Consider the following 6,000-nt stretch of genomic DNA (forward strand, 5'->3'; position numbering starts at 1 on the left):
TGACAAAAATAGATATAATTTAGTGGCATGCATTAGTTATCAATTTATAATGTCTTTCACTTTTCAAGATACACATGTTTAGTGGCTCAGTCACCTATGAACTTGAGCTTGGAAATATTCATTTCAACATACTTTTGACTTTCCTAATATCTAGGAATTTCAGAAGAGGGGCCTGGCTTTCAGACAGACAAATGTGTGTGCCAATTATTTGATTTGTATACAATTACTGTGATCATGCATCAATAATACAGAAATTACTTTTTGACATGGAAAATTATGCATCTAAGCTCATTTGTATTAATTTTGTACCACGGTTTTATACAATTTCTCAAAAGGAGTACTAGCTTCTTCTGAACTAATCATAAAATATAATTCACTTAAAAATTATCTAAGTTTAAGAAAATAAGCCAATTTAAATATTAGATATTAAATGCCTAAAATAAAATATGACAGGTTTCAGAGTAGCAGCCGTGTTAGTCTGTATCTGCAAAAAGAAAAGGAGTACTTGTGGCACCTTAGAGACTAACCAATTTATTTGAGCATAAGCTTTCGTGAGCTACAGCTCACTTCATCGGATGCATACTGTGGAAAATACAGAAGGTGTTTTTATACATACAAACCATGAAAAAATGGGTGTTTACCACTACCAAAGGTTTTCTCTCCCCCCACTCCACTCTCCTGCTGGTAATAGCTTATCTAAAGTGATCACTCTCCTTACAATGTGTATGATGGGCCACCTTGATTATCATACACATTGTAAGGAGAGTGATCGGTTTAGATAAGCTATTACCAACTGGAGAGTGGGTTTTGGGGGGGGGGGGGGGGGGGGAGAAATCCTGGATTTGTGCTGGAAATGGCCCAACTTGATTATCATACACATTGTAAAGAGAGTGATCACTTTAGATAAGCTATTACCAGCAGGAGAGTGGAGTGGGGGGAGAGAAAACCTTTTGTAGTGGTGAACACCCATTTTTTCATGGTTTGTATGTATAAAAACACCTTCTGTATTTTCCACAGTATGCATCCGATGAAGTGAGCTGTAGCTCACGAAAGCTCATGCTCAAATAAATTGGTTAGTCTCTAAGGTGCCACAAGTCCTCCTTTTCTTTTTGCGAATACAGACTAACACGGCTGTTACTCTGAAACCTGTCATAAATTGGTTAGTCTCTAAGGTGCCACAAGTACTCTTTTTTTTTTTTTTTAAATAAAATATGAAAGGCATTTTTCAACATATTAGTATTTTAAATGTGATGGCTGAAAAACCCCTTATTCAGTTTATTTGGGTTCATTCATCACCTTTTAAAGTAGTTATTCTTCAAAGATTCATTTGTTTGTCACAGGTTTAGTGACACCAAACATCAGTTTTGATATAATCCTGGACTGTATTCTGAATTATGTAAAATAACCTTCCCAGAACAAATGCCAGGAAGTTTCCATTTTACCTTATGACTTGCATATAAAGTGTAACCAAGATTATATTTCATATTAGATGCTCACCAAGAAAGCACTACAGAAAGTCAGAAAAACAGAATTCTATTTCTGTCTATGCCTAGTGCTGCTTTAGAAGTGTATGTGATCCCAGTACACTGCATCTATGAATCTACTTAACATTTTAAGACAATCCAATGCCTCAACTCCCCCTCTACTTCTACCTCTTTGGTCTTTAAGGAATTATTGGTCTAGTATCAGTAAGTCTTTGAAGTGGATTCCTGTGTTCTTCTAAGCTAATATCAGCCAAACCTGGAGTAACTATAGCAAGTTAAGTGCCTATAGTGCCAAGTGACCAATGTGTTTCATTTCTTATGCGTAGCAAAAGCCAAATATTGGTGACAGCTCATTAGCAACTAAGATGACAATCATCCAATAAGTCTATTTTTTTAATTAATGTGAAATTGTTTTTATGATTGTTATTCAGCACTCCTAGTGATTTTGCCAGGGTACTTTATAAATAAATTATTAATTACTGAGTATTTATTTTGGCAGCTTGAATACTGTATCATTAGTAAGATCCATTCATTCTAACATAAGTGTTCAATTCTTATATTAAATTCAGCTAAAAAAGCATCAGGCAATGATATGTCAAGTTTTCACAGCTATTTCATTGTAACATTATCAAAGGGGAAAAAAAGTCTGAACTTTTAAATTCAAAATTATTTATTTTTTGTATCATCACAGTGCCTAGGAGACCCAGTTAAGGGTCAGAACATCTTATGCTAAGTGCTGTACAAATACAGAACATAAAAACAAAAAACCCCCAGAGATTGTAAACTCTTAGGGACTAAGATTAGGGACAAAGTAAAAAGACAAGAAATTGATAGATAGGGGAGAACAAGGAAACAATGAGACAGTACTGGTCAACATATAAGCAGTTTCTCAGCACAACAGCAGCTTAATCGCACTCAAGTTTTTTATAGGCATCTTGGCAAAGTTCTCCTTTGAGGAGATTTTGAAGGAGGATAATTAATTAGTTTTGCAGATGTTTATGGGTCACTCCTCCCAAATGTAAGGAGCAGCCTGGGAAAAAGCATGAAGGTGCCTGTTAGAAAATTCAACAAGTGGGCAATGAAGGCTAGCATCTTCGGCCAATCATACGAGACGGTTGACATCTCAATACCGAACCAGGGATGATAGGTAAGGTGGGGATAGACCAGGGGTGGGCAAATTTTTGGCCCAAGGGCCACGTCTGGGTGGGGAAATTGTATGCAGGGCCATGAATGTAGGGCTGGGGCAGGGGACGGAGTGTGGGGTATGGGAGGGGGTGCAGTGAGCAGGAAGGGGGCTCAGGACAGGGGGTTGGGGCACAGGAAGGGGGCTCAGGACAGGGGGCTCAAGGCAGGGTGTTAGGAGGCTCAGGTGCAGGAGGGCTTCAGGGTGCAGGCTCCAGCCCAGCTCCGCTTACCTCAAGCGGCTCCGGGGTGGGAGTGGCGCGCAGCGAGACTAAGGCAGGCTCTCTGCCCGTCCTGGCCCCGTGCCACTCCTGGAAGTGGCCAGCATGTCCGGCAGTGGCTCCTGGGGGTGGGGTGTGGCAGGCAGTTCCAGTCCTCACCTGTGGGTACCACAGGCAGTCCTCACCTGTGGCAGTCCTCACCTGTGGGTACCACCCCCAAAGCTCCCATTGGCCGCAGTTCCCCATTCCCGGCCAATGGGAGCTGCGGGGGGCGGTGCCTGCAGGCAAGGGCAGAGCACAGAGCCCTCTGCCCTTCCCCACCCAGGGGCCACAGGGACGTGGCGCCAGCCGCTTCCAGGAGCGACGCAGGACCAAGGCAGCCTGGAGCCTGCCTTAGCCCTGCTGCGCCACTGGGCTGGCAAGCCTGCAGGCCGGACTGAAAGCCCTGATGGGCTGGATCCGGCCCGTGAGCCACAGTTTGCCCTACCCAGGACAATTGTGCTGCTATATCAATCCCTTCATATTGTGTTTACAATACCTAATGCGGTATATATGGGTGTTTGCCTCATTAATACTTTGGCAAGGAAATCAAAGTGAAGTTAGATCAAGAATTGTACAACAGCCTTCATACCAAACATACATTTTTATAAGATAACCAGAAATCGTATTGGACATTCAGATCACACCATTTGACCTGTTACACATCTATTATTGTTATTACTGATTTACTGTAATTCTCATAAGGGTAAGACGACCATTACATTCAGAAATCATTATCTTAGCTTCCTTTTCTATTAATTTGCATTATGCCTCTTCTGTGTCAATTATTCAGTAACTCAAGGAGTCCTCTTTACCAAGAAGCCAGTCAAATGGAGGATTTCTTTACATAGCTGTTTGCACCCAAAGGTTCCCCTCCAGTCCCACCAACGGAGAAGCATGTGTCAGCTGGACAAATGCTTGGTTTGTTTTTTTTTATGTTTTAGTTACAGATTTCCCTCCCACCCCCTTATGTAGATGGAGTCAAGAAATACACTACAATCACTGATAGCACTTGTGACTCAGAAGCATCTTTCCAGTGGATGGTTATACAACTTCTAACTCTTCTATTTCCAGTGAAAAACAGAAAGCATCACTGTCAAGAGTCAAAAATACTCGAGTAGAAACTTTTCTGCAGCAGCCCTCCTCCCCAAGATCATCTGTGCAACACTTCAAACTACATTCTAGCTGTACTGTTTCTCTTCCTCTTTAATGTAGAGCAAAGATAAAAAGAGCAGATATAACTAGACTGCAAGGCCCAGAACAAAACCGAAATTCCAAGCAACTTCCCCAACAGTTCAACCATCAAGACTGTGTGGTTTGATTAAAAAAAAGAAGCCACATTATTAACCAGCTGAGGTTAAACCATGCTTTCCTATGACAAGGTGCAGTCACAGGCCAGAGGGGGTTATTCTATCTGTTGAGTAGTCTCTTTTTCTGCACCTAGGCTCTGAGACCACATCTGTGTGTTTCCATCCCCTCAGCGCAGATTTAAGAATGATTATTCTTGGTTCACAGGAACTGAGAGAATGTTATTGTCAGTTTTCAGAGCAGCAGCCGTGTTAGTCTGTATTCGCAAAAAGAAAAGGAGTCCTTGTGGCACCTTAGAGACTAACCAATTTATTTGTTATTGTCAGTGTGTTTCTTAGGCACCACTTGAGACCATCTATGGCTTTGCTAAGGAAACCTGCACTGAAACTAGTTACGCCAGAAGGTACCCTCTATGCAAGATATATATACACAAACCATATGCCAGCTGGTCAACTGTTTAAGGGCCTGTACCAATGAAGCCACATTTGATACACACAGTTAATGAACATTGGAGTGGCACATGGTACATCCACAGTGCTCCAAGAACCACCAAAAAGACCCAAATATCATCTTTAGGCTTGGATTGATTATTTTATTGGTAAACGTTGGTAAACATCAGTTTCACCACATGCTAACAAAAATATTGACATTTTAAATTGTAAATATTGTAATTGAAATTTACAGACAGGCAAAGTAAGACAATATGCTGCTTGAGAAGTCAAGAGATTGATTTAAGGCTATTTAACATATATATTTTGATATGTGGACAATTTATGTTTTAATTATAACGCTTTATTTTTGTGGATCTCAGTGTCTACTGTCATTAAATTAGTACCCTCGTGACCTGCTGCCCATTGTCTGGCCACCCCATAACTTCGCATAACTGAAAAATTTAAACCAATAAAAACGAAAAAAGTCTTAAAATAAACACTGACATCCATCAAAATGATTAAAAAAAAAAAGTAAAACTCAATTCTGCCAGGCTTCATCACAGAGACCAGTTGTGTGCCAAGCATCGTCCCGCGGGCCTGCCCCGCAACACCCCACCCAGGGGCAGCAGCCGCTGCCCAGAAGGAGGCGCCACACCAACCCGGGCACCCTGGCTCTGCGACCTCCTAGGAGCAGGTCCTACCCCCGCCCCCCCACTCCGCTCCATTCCATTCCCCCTCCCGCGCTCGCCTCGCGCCGCCGTCCCCCGCTCACCGCGCTGCGAGCTCTTCCCCTCAGAGGCCCGCCTGCCGGAACCGGTGGTATTGGCGGCGGCTACTCCCGTCCAGTGAGTGCGGCCGAGAACCCCGGCGCGCCTCCATAGTCCTCCCTCGTTCCTCCGCCTCCTCACGAGACCTAGCCGCAGCCGGGCCCGGAGCCGGCGACGGGGGAGGGAAGGCGGGGGGGGGGGGGGAAAGAGAGAGAAGAGACGACAGCCCTGCGCATGCGCGAGACCGCCGCGGTTTCCCAGCCAGAAGGAGGCGGTAAGAGCAGCTGGGTTGCGTACGCGAGGGTGGGCTCGGAGCCCGGAGGCTGAGAGGGGAGAATCACGCTCATGCGCATGCGCCAAACCTCCCACGACACCGAGGGGGGAGCGGGGCAAAGGCGACGAACGTCGACGCGCATGCGTGGGGTGCGGCTGGCTGAGCGCTGCCGCTATCGCCCGTCTGGGTGCCTCGTGTTCTGGCGCGTGGCTCTGCTTCGGCTCGGGGGCGGGGCGGGGCGGGCGCGCAAAGCGGCGCTGCGCTGCGCGCAGGCGGAGGGCCCGCCAATGCCGA

At 44.8% G+C, this 6,000-nt stretch overlaps 1 protein-coding gene across 1 annotated transcript in view; it reads right to left on the bottom strand.

Annotated features, from left to right (window-relative positions):
* NADK (NAD kinase) overlaps positions 1 to 5,797 on the bottom strand; it is a 42,969-nt gene extending 37,172 nt beyond the window's left edge. Inside the window, exon 1 of the mRNA XM_037880918.2 lies at positions 5,438 to 5,797. The gene's annotated coding sequence lies outside the window, so the exon portion shown is untranslated. The remainder of the gene's footprint in view (positions 1 to 5,437) is intronic.
* Between the last annotated feature and the right edge of the window lie 203 nt (positions 5,798 to 6,000).

The sequence above is a fragment of the Chelonia mydas genome, chromosome 18, assembly GCF_015237465.2.
Source record: "Chelonia mydas isolate rCheMyd1 chromosome 18, rCheMyd1.pri.v2, whole genome shotgun sequence".
In the NCBI taxonomy this organism is placed as follows: domain Eukaryota; kingdom Metazoa; phylum Chordata; order Testudines; family Cheloniidae; genus Chelonia; species Chelonia mydas.